The sequence below is a fragment of the Rana temporaria genome, chromosome 2, assembly GCF_905171775.1.
Source record: "Rana temporaria chromosome 2, aRanTem1.1, whole genome shotgun sequence".
NCBI classification, from domain to species: domain Eukaryota; kingdom Metazoa; phylum Chordata; class Amphibia; order Anura; family Ranidae; genus Rana; species Rana temporaria.
The window spans coordinates 253,056,891-253,073,356 of record NC_053490.1 but is presented as its reverse complement, the minus strand read 5'-3'; the positions used below and the strand labels follow the sequence as shown (position 1 = coordinate 253,073,356).

General features: G+C 41.9%; 1 pseudogene; it reads right to left on the bottom strand.

Moving 5' to 3' along the window:
• Window positions 1-209: 209 nt before the first annotated feature.
• Window positions 210-649, bottom strand: LOC120928592 (annotated as a pseudogene).
• Window positions 650-16,466: the final 15,817 nt, after the last annotated feature.

Genomic DNA, 16,466 nt, shown 5'->3' with positions numbered 1-16,466 from the left:
TTTATTTTTATTTATTTTTTATTTAAAACATTTTTAACTGTTAACATTGTTTATTATGTGAAACAAAAAAATTACAAACATGAGAATAGAAAAACATTCATGCCTTTTCCAGTAGATCAAAACACAAGGAGAGGGTTGAACTAAGTGCTTTAAACAAGAACACATGTACAATTACGTGAAAGAAAATGCCAAAGCCGTTTACAGTTTTTTTAGCCTAGGACCAGACTAGACTTTCCTTCTGGAGCATTTCACCTGCTGGCAACTGCTACAGGGGCAGCAGGTTGTATGCTTTCTCCATCAGCTTCAGATTCATCGTTTCCAGACTCTGTTTCTGGTAATTCTGCTTCACCCATGTGGTCAGCAGCTTCTCCACATTCTTCCTGATTACATGTTTCCTGTGCATCTTCTGGGTTTCCACAAGCTGAACTATGTTGGCTATCTTTTTTTCTGAAGCGTGGGATGCAGGAGTTGGTTCACCATCTGGTATGCCAAATATGTTGGCAGTCATCTTATGTTTTCTAACAGGCTGTTGCTTCTGTGGATCACCAACACCAAAAGCAAAGCTGGACCCACCACCTGGAAGTCTCAGTATTCTAGAACTGCTGTGGCCCTCGGGGTCCAGTCCTTGGAATGTAGCTGTGGTAGACATGGCTTTTTTTTTGGCAGCGACTGAATGGGGCAGTTTATTAAACGTATTTTCATTGTTTTTATCCTTTTGTGTTTCCTTAAATGTTAGTCTAATTAAAAATATTTGCATGTATGTTTAGGCCTAGAGGGAGTAAATACTTCAATTGCTGACCCTATATACAGTACAGTATGTTGTTTGCACACAGTTTTTTATGAATAAGCGTGACATGAAACATGTTAGCCATGCTCCCTGTATACTGTTCTTTTGTATGGATTCTAACTGTAAAATAAAAAAGTTTGAGCTTTAATTACCAGGTTTGCGGTCATCCACTTTTCTTCCTTTCAGTGATTACATCTTGAACCAGACCTGCCCCCTAATCTTACTGCAGGGCATTTGTGGTGGTTGTCTGACCTGGAGTGGTGCCGTTCTTTCACAGACAAATAGATTCTATAGCCAAGTCTTCTTTCTGTCTCTAAACATTGGTGCTGCAATGGATAATAGATCCAGGTCTACTGTGAAGCAAATCTATAAAAGTTCCCAATGAGGACCCATTCCTCCTTCTTTCTCCTCCTCCTACATTCTTTTATTGCTTCTACATACTGTACCATGATCTGTGAATGAGGGAGAGTCTGATGGTCACAGGCAGTGGATGCAGGGCGTAGGGGTGCAGCTCCCCCCAATCCATGTATCCAGCTCTTAAAGCGGGGTTCCAACCACAATTATCATTTTTTAAATGTATGTCCTTTCATCATGCGTTTTTATAATATAAATCCGGTCACTTACTATTTTACAATCCGCCGCCGCTCTGCAAAGTTATTCAAAAGAGATAGTTTATAAAACCATGTCCACACCGTTGTCATTTTGCTTGTGGGCAAGCACTTACTTCCTGGAAGTCTTGGATGGGGAGTGATAATTGGGTAGCGCACTGCAAGTGTGTGTCATCATTTCCCAGGAGCATTAGAGGGAGATGATGTCAGGATCCTAGGTAATTCCAAAGGCAGATATTGTGGGACTGCATAGCAACAGACATTTCCAGATGAGTAAAACATTTTTTTGTTCTTTTTTTATTTTTTAGGTCTAATGAGCACAATAATGAAAAAAAAAATTGGGATGGAAACTCCACTTTAATCTACATACAGAGCACCAGATGCATGGATTCCAAAGTTTTTTTTTTTTTTAGAAGCACATGATTAGATTTAGAGGCTCTAATTGGCTTAAAAAATGGTGGGCTCGGGGTGCAGAGCACTGTGCCTGGAGCCCACCCAGTTGTGTGACATTTGCGAATAATATTCTCTAATGTCTTCCTGTTTCTCCTCCCAGACAATCAGGAATTGGGCTGGGAGACCTAAGTCCTGATTGACCAGGAGGAGAAGCAACCTCTGGAACTCAGGAGGAGACGCAGTGGGAGAAGCCTGAATGGATAAGTAAAAGGGCTGGCAAGGGGGTGACGTCCGAGCGATGCACCGATTAAGCAACAGGGGAAGTGGCAATCGATTGAGTGAGCACTGGCTGGGTAGGCTGTGGGCTGACCCCCCCCCCCCACAGAAAATTGAGCACCAGATGCCACTGGTCACAGTGTTCTGTCCCACATTCACTGATTGTGTTACAGGCAGTAAAAGTAATACAATAACTTTTCTCAATGCAAGAACAGGAGATGGCAGCAACTTCACAGGCAAACCGAAGCTATTAACTTATGTAGGCCAGATGTTCAGCAGCAGGAGGAATATGGGGTATCCTTGCAGTGAAAATGTCTATGCTATCTGTGCGACATGGGACATACTTGAATGTTTTGGCTTTTTTATGGATAAACTTTAACTTTAAAGGATAAAAATACTTTTGTATAATTTTTCTTTAAACCAGCATCCTTAAAATTGTCCACACTCCTGTCATATCCACACAGTGCAGCCACACAGCCACCCCTACACACTGCCCTGGACTGTCTTTATCTTCTCCTGAGAATGTGTGGAAAAATCACATTAATTGCTTCACCCAATGCTTCCCAATGATAGATGGCCTCTTCATAAGCATTAATGGGAAGAGCAAGGGGCCAGCCAGACAGATTGCAGAAGCAGCTTTTTGTTCCCTGTGGGCTGCACAACATGGAGCAGACAGGAGAACGGACAGGTGAAAATAACTTTTTATGTTAAAAGAAAATTGTCATAGGTTGATGTGACCAGAAAATGGTCAGCAAAAATTACAATACATGTCTAAAATAACAGTTGAAGGTATATCGAAAAGCCAAAACTCTTTTGTAAATTTTGGATAAAGCAGCGGAGGGGAAAACTGAATTTTTTTACTCCTATGTACAGTATGTCTTTTTGGGCAGATTTCCCTTCACTTTCTGTCCAGTAAACTCAACAGGAAGTAAGAGGATATCTATCCAATACAAGGGGTATTCCCATCAGAACAATGTATGTCCTCATTGGAAGGTTTCCTCTCTATTCTTATTCTGGTGAGCATTGAGCATTTTTTCTAAATCCATTACCATTGACATTGATAATCAAACATTTAGACAGGGAATGTCCCTAAAGGGGACACAGACATCCCTCACCACTCTACTCATAGCTAAAAAAATTTTTTGATTTTAGTTACTATACTATATGGTTAAGGCAGGTGCTGACCATGTTGGAACAATGTTATAATAGTTATCAGGCCGCGTACACACGACCGGTCCAAACCGATGAAAATGGACTGAAGTTCAGTTTCATCGGTCCAAACCGACCGTGTGTACGCCCCATCGGTCTGTTGTCCTTCGTTAAAAAAAAGAGAACTTGCTTTAAAATCGAACCGATGGACGGCTGACCGATAGGTCAAAACCGATGGTTAGTACACAAAAGCATCGGTTCAAAACCTGCGCATGCTCAGAATCAAGTCGACGCATGCTTGGAAGCATTGAACTTCATTTTTCTCAGCACGTCGTTGTGTTTTACGTCACCGCGTTGGACTTGATTGTTTTTTTACTGATGGTGTGTAGGCACATCAGACCATCAGTCTGCTTCAGCGGTGAACCGATGAAAACGGTCTGTCGGACCATTCTCATCGGATGGACTGATCGTGTGTACGCGGCCTTAGAGGTTACTTATTAAACTAAAATAAAGAAAAGAGGAATATCATGTAATAGAAGACATATTATGAACATGATAACTAGCTGGGTTCATTATTCTCCCATTCTAGTGGAACACCACTACAACTCGTGTATCATAGCCCTGCTGTTTGCTACCATTATCCTGTGCCTACCTCCACACAGCACAGTTAGCAGCGCTGTTTTCTTCCCTTGAAACAATTGATTGTCCCTCTTTTCAATCAGTGTCTGTTGGACAGAAGGTGACGTTCCTGTAATGACAGAGCTTTCCTTCAGCACACGTCTTAAAAAAGCTTCCCTGCCTGTCCTGAAATTTGATGGACCATAAGATGCAAGTGCCTGTACAGAATACATCTCCGTGGAGTGGTTTGCTTTATATTCTCTCTCCTTCTCCTCTGACATCAGTTTTTAAAGGAACCTTCCTTTAAAAAGCATTACTTACATATGGGCAAAAACACAAACTTATAACACTTCTCTTTTTTATCCTATTTCTGTTTTTTTCTGAGTCACTTTTCTTTAGACTATAAACCATCCATCTGTTAAAGATCCTCATTTAGGCAGTAAAACTTAAGAATTTTATGTTGATTCAATCACTTTCTAATGCGTTTCACTTTGAAGATAATGCACAGAATTAATTTGAGTTTGCAAGCAAATATTTTTCATTTGGCGACATACAGTAGATCCACTGGGGTATTAGAAAATGTCCCAGAAACACAAAAGGTTGCTTTTTGGGGATTCTTGTTTAGCACCTTAATTAAACCATGAGAGCTTATTTTATTTGCTGTAATAAGGGCTTAAAACACGAGCCATGATGTGTTAGTTGCGCTCCCTCTTACTTTAATGTAGTTTTAAAGGCTACACATTTATTTTTTAACTTAAAGCATTTGTTACCCTAAGGCCTCGTACAGACAGACGGACTGTCCGCTGAAAACGGTCCGCCACTTCGACGCATGCGAGGGATGGCGGCCGATCGGACATGTACGGTGAGTCTGTACAGACGACCGAACATGTCCGACGGACAGGCTTCCAGCGGACATGTTTCTTAGCATGCTAAGAAACATTTATCCGCCGGAAAACGGCGGACCAGTTTCAGCAGACATGTTCGGTCGTGTGTACGGGGCCTAACATTTTATATTCCTGATATGTGCCTGCTGTACCATGGTACTTGTATAATAAAGTATCCTGTTCTCTTTGTATTGCTTCCTATGTGTGAAATGAAATCCCTGGTGTTCCTGCCAGTCCTTCTGCTTTCCTATTAAAAAATTACCATACTAAGCAGGAGAGCACATCATGGTCAGTTCTCTAGATCTGTTGGGAACTCAGCCTGCTCTCCTTTAATGATCAGACTTGTCCTGACATGCCACCCCTGCACAACCATTCACTGGAAAGATCAGTGTGCTGCTCCTTCTCCTCCCCCCAGCTTTTATGCAGCAGAGAGCAGAGGGAACCTGATCACTTATTAAAAAGGGAAAAAAAGTTTTTGTAATGTGTTTTTTTTTATTTCTATACAAAAATGTTTTGCCTTTAATTTCTATTTTAAAACGTAATGAGTTGTTTCACAAGGTGATTGTTTACAATCACTTTAATTGCATTCCCTTTATTATAATGCCGCGTACACACGATCATTTTTCGGCATGTAAAAAATGACGTTTTAAAAAAATGTCATTTAAAACGATTGTGTGTGGGCTTCACATCATTTTTCGGGTTCTGAAAAACGTAAAAAAAAAAAATCGAACATGCTGCATTTTTTAACGACGTTTTAAACGATGACGTTTTTCGGGTTGTAAAAAATGTTGGTGTGTAGGCTTAAACGACGTGAAAAAAACAGCGCATGCTCAGAAGCAAGTTATGAGACGGGAGCGCTCGTTCTGGTAAAACTACCATTCATAATGGAGATAGCACATTCATCATGCTGTAACAGACAGAAAAGCGCAAGTCATCTTTTACTAACACAAAATCAGCTAAAGCAGCCGAAAGGGTGGCGCCATCCGAATGGAACTTCCCCTTTATAGTGCCGTCGTACGTGTTGTATGTCACCACGCTTTGCTAGAGCATTTTTTTTTAACGATCGTGTGTGGGCAACATCGTTTTAATGATGAAGTTGGAAAAAACTTTGTATTTTCTAGAGGCTGAAAAACAATGTTTTTTACAAGCCGAAAAATGATCATGTGTACGGGGCATTAGGGTAAAAAAATGTCTCAGAAGTAGTATTGTGCCCTCACCTCCCTATATACCTTACTTGAGTCCTACCTCAATCAAGCGCTGTGCCAGTCTGCAGTGGCTCTCTCTCTCTCTTCTCATGAGCTCAGAGTTAGCAGCGGAAGCCATTGGTTAAGCCACAGTGTGTGTGTGTCACTGGACACACACAGACCGCCTTAGGCCCCGTACACAACCGGATCTATCCACTGGGATTTATCCACAGATCAGTTCCAGCGGATAGATCCGGTCGTGTGTACGTCAGAGCGGACATTTATCGGCGGAAAAAAATCCAGCCGACGGATTTCAAGCGGATAAAAATTTCTTAGCATGCTAAGAAATCTATCCGCTTGAATCCTGTCCAGCGGATTGATCCGGTGGTCTGTACAGACTCACCGGATCAATCCGTCCGCTCCCCTCCCTCGCATGCGTCGTAATGATTCGACTCATGCGTGGAAGTCTTTACCTTCCAGCGTCGCGCACGTCGCCGCGTCATCATCGCGGCGACGGCGCGACACGTCACCGCGGAAGGATTCCGCGCGGATTTCGATCTGATGGTGAGTACAGCCATCAGATCCAAATCCGCCAGAGGATTTATCCTCTGGAAACGGTCCAGCGGACCGTTTCCAGCGGATATCCTCTCATGTGTACGGGGCCTAAGAAGCTAGTATGCAGGTGTGTCACCATAGGAAGGCACAGAGAAATGAGAAGAAGCTAAGGGCACCAGTGGGGCACTCCCATAAGAAGAGGTTCTGGGCATAAATGATATAATTTAGATGTTTCCACTTACAAAAAACAATGTAACTTTTATTATTTTTTTTCTATGTTACTTACCCGTTACTGTTAACATAGGGTCTGATTGCTGTGGCTTTGTTTTCAGCCCCACCATGCATGCTCTGACTTTCTGACCACAGGTTACTCTGTAGACGCATAGCATTCCTGTAGTCATTCTGAGACATCACAGGTCGTCACGCCTCGAGGCTCGCTCAGGGTGTTTAGTTCAAAGTGGTTCCTGTGTTGACAGCTGTCAACACTTCAGATATGAAGCTACAGTGCAGGTGAACAAAGGTATTTGGGAGGTTTATTTCTAGCAGTTTTTTTTCTGTGCCAACTTTATTATAGTTATAAGGATATTATCTCCGCTCTTATGAGTTTGGACCCTCCTCATCCTCTTGTATTGATTTGTATTGTAACTCTATTTTTCCTTTTTATTTTTAAAGAAGTGCTGTGCAAACTGTTGGCGCTATATAAATTCTGTATTATAATAATATAATAATATTTATATTAATAATGTAAATCTTTATCTTTGTTGCAGAGGGTTTACATACATAGCTGATTTAAAGCAGACCTTCACCCTAAAATACAATATAAAGGCATGTTGCCCTGCCTCCTCCTTTCCCTCTCTTGCAATAAATATAAACTTTTTTTCCAATAGATTTAGCCATTGATTTGTGCTGCAAAGCACCGATTCCGATTTTGCTCTCCTAGGCAAAAAATGTTGTGCCCACTCCCAGATTCAGGTCCTGAGTGAGCCTTTGCAGCACCAATGCGCATGCATGGGTTTTCCTGAACATCTGTGCAAGGGCAAGGTTTCCCGTGCATGCACTAAAATGACTATTATGGAATTCCCAAACCTTCTCTGTCTTTGAGAATTAGTAGGGAATTGCCTGCATGTGCACAAATGTGTTGAAGGGCTCTGCCAGAATCCAAAAGCTAGGTAGAGCCCTTCAGCTTATCTGCAGACACATCATATAGGCGGCAGGGGGTTGATCAGAGCCATTACACAGAAGGGACTGAAGTTCCATATAAAACGGGTGGTTGGGTTGTGGCTTACTGGAGAGAGCATGTATATGCTGACATACAGTAGTAGAAAGCTGAAAGTGTTAAACAGCAATATGCGAGCTGACCTTGGAGGACCTCCGATAGGGTATACTGTGCAGGTAGTGACATGTAAAGTCACATGCTGCAGTATTCAAGACTAAACTACTGTTAAAACAATGTTACATTATAAGTCTGCCTATTTATGCTTAGTTTATCTGTCAGTTTTGTGATTCCAATGCTAAAATGAGGAGCAAGATGGTGCAGATTTTGTCTTGGCACAAGAGGCAGTTTCCAGCATACTAATGGCAGCATTATAAAAACACATATAAGTGCAGCACTTTAAAAGCATGAAAGAAATTCCTTATCAGTAGCTCAATAGATATAAAGAGTTCAATAAGTGCACATTCCAGACAAAAAATGCAGTAAGAGATCCTTCACCGACAGCAATGCGCACACTAACCCTTACCATCAGGGTACACCACTACATACAGTGGTCAAATACAATTATTACAATTCTTAGCCGGCAAGAACACCTGGTATCAGCAATATTTCACAATGTAAAGGACTCAAAATCAGATGGACCACAAAACATGCAGAGTTCAGGAATAGTCAAAGAAACACTTTGTTGTGCAGTATTACAGAGGAAGTAAACCCCCCAAAAATATCTCTGCAAGACAAAGGCATAATGAGCTAGTATGCATAGCATACTAGCTCATAATGTATTACTTACCTCAGATCGAAGCCCCCGCAGCCCTCACCCCCCCTCCGGCGTCTGTCATCTTGTCCGGAGCTTTCTTTTGGGTATCACGGCTCCGGCGCTGAGATTGGCCAGAGCCGCGATGATGTCACTCCCGCGCATGCGTGTGGGAGCCGCCGGTACCGGCACATCTAGCTGATGCCACGGCATGACATGCCATTGCTCGAGTACGCATGTGCCGATCTCTTCAGCACATGCAGACAAAGGGGGATATCTGCTAAACCGTGCAGGTTTAGGAGATATCCAGGGTAGCTACAGGTAAGCCATAATATAGGCTTACCTGTAGCATAAAGTGAGTTGTAGGGATTTACAACCACTTTATTGGCATCCAAGTTTATTAAAATCCAGCAAAAACACTCACCATACATCACATAAAACCTTGCATGTAAATCCGTATTACAAAGTAATGTTTCCAACCCTCAAGATGACGTTACGTGATACAGCTCCAACCAATGCGTTTTGTCATACAGTTGTCATCAGGGGCGTGGTCTCACGCATGTACGACACCTTTATATATGATAGGAGCTGGATATGAGTGATTCGCATCTCGTACGCTCCAAAAGCTGGAAATAATTGTGTGGTTGAAAACCGGAAATGACGCCAGGGCCGGCTTAGAATTCAACCTATGGGGAAACTTAATGATGCCATTATGCCACATTGTATGACATCTACACTTCACACAGGGTGCATGGACAGAAACACTATCAAGTTGTATAAAGGTGAAATACATTTAACAGGTAATAAGGACACAAAAGATTATATATTTTTTTTTTAAAACCGGTCTCTAACAATTTGTACCCCAGTATATTAGAGGATAAATAAAACACTCCTTTCAAAATGACAGGTTTTACAATATCCTTATAATAAATAGAAAGGCTTTTTTATAGACTCCAGCTGGCACAGCTCTTTAGATCTCAATGTGACATTTAGAGGGAAGAAAAAAACTCTTACCATTTGCAAGCTTAAAGTCAATGTGGGTAGTGCAGGATGAGGCACTTAAATAAATCAATGTGAATCTGTTTGATTATTTTGAATTAAAAGAGCAATGGAGTGCTGTACACCGAATCAGATGTCCTTCTTTTACCATTTTTGTTCAGATGGTAAAATGAGAGCTGATCTGTGATCGGGTGATGCTGTTTAATGAAGTGTAAAGTGTACTTAAAACATTGCCAACTGGCCTTCTCCCTGTGAAAACAATCATTACCCTTTGCATTGAAATTCTCAACTTATTAGCCTCTCTCTTTAGGACCCTTTTCACACCCTTACATTTTACAATAGGCTGGGCGGGAAGAGGTTAAGACCTTAAAAAGGCTCCATTAGGTCTGTAAATAAATTTCAATTTCACTTTCCTGCAAAATAAGAGGAATTATACTCCCCCTGTTCAGCGTCTTGTCTATCCTATCTTTCTTTCATTCCATTGAGCACCTCCCTTCACTAACCCTACCTACAACACTTCTGGAAGTGTGGGATACCTGTTTTCTTTGCCAAACACAGTGGTTCCTTCCTATAACCTTTACATCACTATTGATTCCTGTAGTGATCCAGGAGGGGGAGAAAGGGGCCACTGAGCACCACATAGGTCACTAATACCAAAGACAATGAAGGAGGGTACAGCAATGGGACAGATGGAAGGTAGAAGATATGGACAGCCAGAGAGATACTTAAAAGGGACTTCTTATGGCTTTTATTCAACAATGGCTTTCTTCTTGCCACTCTTCCATAAAGGCCAGATTTGTGGAGTGCACGACTTATAGTTCTCTTGTGGACAGATTCTCCCATCTGAGCTGTGGATCTCTGCAGCTCCTCCAGAGTTACCATGAGCCTCTTGGCTGCTTCTCTGATTAATGCTCTCCTTGCCTGGCCTCTCAGTTTAGGTGAATGGCCATGTCTTAATTTTGCATTTGTGACACACTCTTTCCATTTTCGGGTTGATGGATTGAACAGTGTTCTGTGCAATGTTCAAAGCTTAGGGTCTTTTTTTATAACCTAACCCTGCTTTAAACTTCTCCACAGCTATATCCCTGACCTGTCTGGTTTGTTCCTTGTAATTCACAATGCTGTTTGTTCACTATGGCTCTCTAACAAACTTTAGAGGGCTTCACAGAACAGCTGTATTTATATAGTACTGAGATTAAATTACACTCAGGTGGACTCTATTTACTAACTAGGTGACGTCTGAAGGCAATTGGTTCCACTAGATTTTAGTTAGGGGTAGCAGCGTAAAGGGGGCTGAATACAAATGGTCGCCACACTATTCAGATTTGTATTTGTAAAAAATGTATATACCATTTTTCATTTTCCTTCCACTTCACAATTATGTGCCACTTTGTGTTGGTCTATCACATAAAATCCCAATAAATTACATTTACGTTTTTGGTTGTACAGACATGTCATGTAACATGACAAAATGTGGAAAATTTCAAGGGATATGATTTTTTTTTAAAGCACTGTACATTGGTGGCCAGTATGGTTCCCCCCCATTGTCAAATGAAAGTACATTGGGGATGAGTGAAGGAATAATACCCCTTACATCGGTGTTTAGTAGAAAGAAGGGTGTTACCTTACACTTGTGGTCAGTAGCCCTGTTATATTATTAATCAATATACTGTATCATCCTCTGTTGGTGGCAAGTGCAAATTACCTCTTCATATAGGTGGGCAATGCAGTGTTCCTTTAAATTGATGGTCAGTGGAGAAGTTCATCCTTACATTGTTGGTCTGTGTGTAGAATACCATATTATATTGTCGGTCAGTGCAGTGGGCCCCTAGATTGGTGGTCATTGAGAGAAAAATGTACCCAGACATTGGAGGATGGGGGAAAGAAAAAATGCCTCTTACATTAGCGGTTAGTGGAAAGTAGAATGACCCCTTATATTTAAGGTAATTGAAGAAATATTCCCCTTATACTGGTAGTCAGTAGGAGGAGGAATGCCCCAATGAACTGCCTGCAGTAGAGATGCTTGCTTGGTCCGGGAGAGGGAAAGGCAGGTAAAGAAAGCCATGCAGAATTTTACTGCTCACCTCTGGGACACCCTGAGTCTACACGTCGCATAGCAGTTGCAATAGAGGCAATGACGATAATTCTGCCAGTAGCAGCCACATAGTATGTTGCTTTATGAACGTAAAAGATTCTATTGAGTATTAATTTTCTTGCAGAAAATCGTTTTGAACACTTTAGCAGTCAACCCATCATTGATATAAATGCCTAAATCATAGCAAAGTATTTCGTTATTATACTTGTGCTTCCGGTGCTAAATATTTTCTCTTTACTTCATTGGCAGTAGTTTCTGAGTTTCTACATTTATAGTCAGCCTTTCCTGCAAAATGAATATGACAGTATAGATATAAATAGCGCAGTAAGAAAAAGCATAACTTCTGCAATATGAAAAAATGAAGAGGTCTTTAAGATAGTCTTTGGAGAATGCTTTCTTCACTTTAATAAAATTACTGTTTCTCTCAACTCAAGGCTCCATTAGCTTCTTCACAAGAGAGCAAGCAGACGGAAGAGAGCAAGGGAATGTGAAACACAAAAGAGGTCCAAGAGGAAAATCTACTTATTTCATTATAGCACTATATAGACCCTGAGAGCACTAGAAGAAAATTAAAAGGAATTGGCATCACTGTCAACTGGCAAAAACAAAAGCATGACAATATTAAAAATAATATTATAGCCACTGTGTGAAGTTTACCCTGTACCACAGAGTGATATTTTATTTTTACTATATAAAAGAAACATAACAAGAAAAAAAAAGTCATTATGATCTGCACTTGCTGTACAATGCAAGTTTGTTTGATGTTAGAATTTTTTTTACAATATTTGGAGCATCCAGCAAAGTAGAGCTATCCTATGTAAACGTTGGAAGCAGTAGCATAACTAAATGTTATTGGGCCCTGGAGAAATGTCTATACCTCAGAAACATTGCATCTCACACTACTTTTGATAGTTCTGTTTACTGTTATTGTGCTAATTTTGAACAGTATATGGTATTGTTTCTTTAGTTTTTAGTAAACATTGAATGGTTCTTGGAGGCCCAAACAACAGACAATAGGACAGAAAAGAAAGTAAAATGCTAGTTTATTGCACAGGAAATATAAAGTCAGCTCAAAGCTGATGCGTAAAGAGCAGTAGCAGTTATCATAGGCGCATGCAGGGGCACACCCTAAGCATCCTGTGCATCACAGATTCCCCCTGATGTCTGGTGCTGATATTTCACCAAAGCCAAAGCACGCCAAAAAATAGTAAAAATAAATAAATAAAATATTGTAAAAAAAATAATATATACTGTGTAAATACAGTATCTCACAAGTGAGTACAACCCTCACATTTTTGTAAATATTTTATTATATATTTTCATGTGACAACGCTGAAAAAATGAAACTTTGCTACAATGTAAAGTAGTCAGTGTACAGCTTGTATAACACTGTAAATTTTCTGTCCCCTTAAAATAACTCACAGCCATTAATGTTTAAACCGCTGGCAAGAAGAGTACACCCCTAAGAACAAATGTCAATTTGGGCCCAAAGTGTCAATATTTTGGCCACCATTATTTTCCAGCACTGCCTTAGCCCTCTTGGGCATGGAGTTCACCAGAGCTTCACAGGTTGCCACTGGAGTCTTCTTCCACTCCTAAATAAGGACATCACAGAGCTGGTGGATGTTAGAGACCTTGCACTCCTCCACCTTTTGTTTGAGGATGCCCCACAGATGCTCAATAGAGTTTCAGTCTGGAGACTGGCTTGGCCAGTCCATCACCTTTACCCTTAGCTACTTTAGCAAGGCAGTGGTCATCTTGGGGGTCGTTATCATGTTGGAATATTGCCCTGCGGCCGAGTCTCGAAAGGGGGGGATCATGCTCGGCTTCAGTATGTCACAGTACATGTTGGCATTCATGATTCCCTCAATGAACTGTAGCTCCCCAGTGCTGCCAGCACTCATGCAGCCCCAGAGCATGACACTCCCACCATTATGCTTGATTGTAGGCAAGACCCTCTTGTCTTTGTACTCCTCACCTGGTTGCCACCAGACACGCTTGACACCATCTGAACCAAATACGTTTATCTTGGTCTCATCAGACCACAGGACATAGTTCCAGTAATATATGTCCTTAGTCTGCTTGTTTTCAGCAAACTGTTTGTGGGCTTTTGTCAGGGATCCAACAGCAGGAGAAGGGCTTTAGGACCCAGCATCTCTGGCAGGAGAAGGATTTGAGGACCCAGCATCTCTGGCAGGAGATGGAATTTAGGACTCAGCTTCTCTGGCAGGAGAAGGACTTTAGGACCCAGTATCTCTACAAGCAGGTCACATGGGCCTATATAAGGAAGTCTGCTAGTGTCTGCATTTGCTGGTTGATTTTCAGCTCCTCCAGTGTTTTATCTTTGTGATATTCCTGTTCCTGTGTCTCCTGTTACCAATCCGGCTTGTCCTTGACCTGTCTCCTGTTTGCTTCCTGTGTTCGACTCCAGCTATCCACCTGACCACGTCTGCTCTGATACCAACCCGGCTCACAACCTAGGCTTTCTTCTGACCACTCTTCAGTCGCAGTATTATCTGAATCCTGCAACACCTCACGGGTGTCACCTGTCTGCTGATTCTATGCCAGCACACCAGCTGTACTCTAAAACCTCCTACATACAACCCGTGCTTCTTTGGGCCTGACCTCTCCTGTTTTCACCCTCAGGGGGGTCTGGAACTTAGCCGCAAGGGAAGCTCTCTCTCTCCATTGGCCTCCAGTACCAGGTACGTGATAGCTTTCTTGTGCATCATCTTTAGAAGAGGCTTCCTTCTGCGATGCAGACCAATTTGATGCAGTTTGCAGCATATGGTCTGAGCACTGACAGGCTGACCACCCACTCCTTCAACTTCTTCAGAAATACATCTATTTCCCAAAGAGAACCTTTGGATATGACACTGAGCATGTGCACTCAACTTCTTTGGTCGACCATGGCGAGGCCTGTTCTGAGTGGAACCTGTCCTGTTATACCAAAGTATGTTCTTGGTCACCGTACTGCCGCTCTCCTTATAGCCTAAGCCATCTGTATGTAGAGCAAAATGTATTATTTTTTTAGATTCCCAGAGTTCTTTGCCATGAGGTGTCATGTTCAACTTCCAGTGACCAGTATGAGAGAGTGAAAGCGATAACACCAAATTTAACACACCTGCTCCCCATTCACACCTGAGACCTTGTAACACTAGCCAGTCACATCATACCAGAGAGGGAATGGCTAATTGGGCCCAATTTTGAAATTTTAACTTAGGGGTGTACTCGATTTTGTTGCCAGCGGTTTAGACATTAACTGGTTCCCGACCATGTCACGCAGATATACTGCGGCACAATGGCTCTCCTGGGTGAAATCCCATATGGGTACATCCCTCCTTTCAGCCAGCACAGGGCGCGGCGGGGGTCTCCCTCTGCATGTGGCCGGCGGGCACAATTGCCGCTGGCCACGCACAATCATGTGCACGAGCGCCAGTATGGGGACTTGTATGTGTAAACACACAAATCCCTGTGCTGTCAGAGGAAAGGAGCCATATAGTTTGTTCCTATTAAGTAGGAAAAATGATATGTCTCCTCCCCCCATCCATGCATCCGGCCCACTAATCTACATCCAGGGCACCAGACGCATGGATTCCAATAGGGGGGTGTTCTTTTAAAGCACGTGATTAGAGCCTGAGGCTCTAATAGGCTTCAAAAAATGGTGGGCCGGGAGCACTGTGGGGCACTGCACACTGAGATCACTCAGTTGTGTGACAATAGCAAATTAATATTCACTATTGTCACACTGATCCACCTCCTGGCCAATCAGAAAGCGGGTCCTGAGCCCGTCAACCGATTGGCTGAAAGGACAGGCAATCCTATTGAACACCTGGGAGGTGGGAAAAGAGACACACGGCAGAAGCCACGTGATGCAGAGGAGGAGGAGGAGATGCAATTAAAGATGCTACCCACTGCCCGCCACCCGTAGAAGTGCTGCCTGCCCACAACCTAGAGGGTGTAAGTGTGGGGCTGGATGGTTAACTACCCGTGGAGGTGACCCGACCAACCAGTGGGGCCACCAAAAAAAAAAAAAACAGCCGCCACTGGTGAGGACAGCCAGAACAGTCCACCACTGGATGTGGGGAGTGCTGTTTTCTGGAGGAACAAAGGATCAGGTAAGTATAGTCTTTTGGTGCTCCCCTGAACAAAACAAGCAATTAACTCATGCAGTGTGGGCACAGAAAAAAAAAATATTATGGAGTTATGATTTAAGGTCCTGTCTCTCCACCAGCCTGTCTCTCCACCAGCCTGTCTCTCCAGCAGCAGATTTATAAGCTCATCTCTCTGCTACTCACTCTCTCCTTCTATGAGCATGTATCTTATGCTGCTTCACCCTCTCCTAGTCTGAACTTTACTGTACAAGCCCTGCAAGAGGCTCTTACCAAGTCAAATTCAGATACTCACCCTGCTTGCCTAAATTTAAAGATGTATTAATGAATACAGAGCTGTATTTATTGTGTCATTTATGTTTACCTGGTTCAGCTGGTTGTTTGGGCATGTACTTTTATACATTAGAAAAAATATATTATTATTTTATTAAATTGTATTAAAAAGTATGCATTATAGATATAGAATGGTTGTTCTTTGCAGAGCATTATATCATCATTCATTTTGTAACCAGCATATTTATTTCACCTCTGGGCATGTTTATATTATTTTTTAAGACAAAGGTCTGAAGTATGAAATCCAGAATCAATGGATGGCAACATTCACCACCTCTTGCTTTCTTATCTTTCTTGTTCCAAATGCACTGAAAACCTCTCAAGGCAATACATGTCTAATGGAAAAAAGTCACAGATATGTACATTTTATTTATTTTGTGGGCAGTGTCATGCTGATCTCATATCTATCTGCATTTACAATTCAATATTATCTACATTGAGTTTATCAATTGGAAAAACGTCCTGGGTATTTATGTATCCTCCTTTTTTAATCTCTTTGAAAAAAA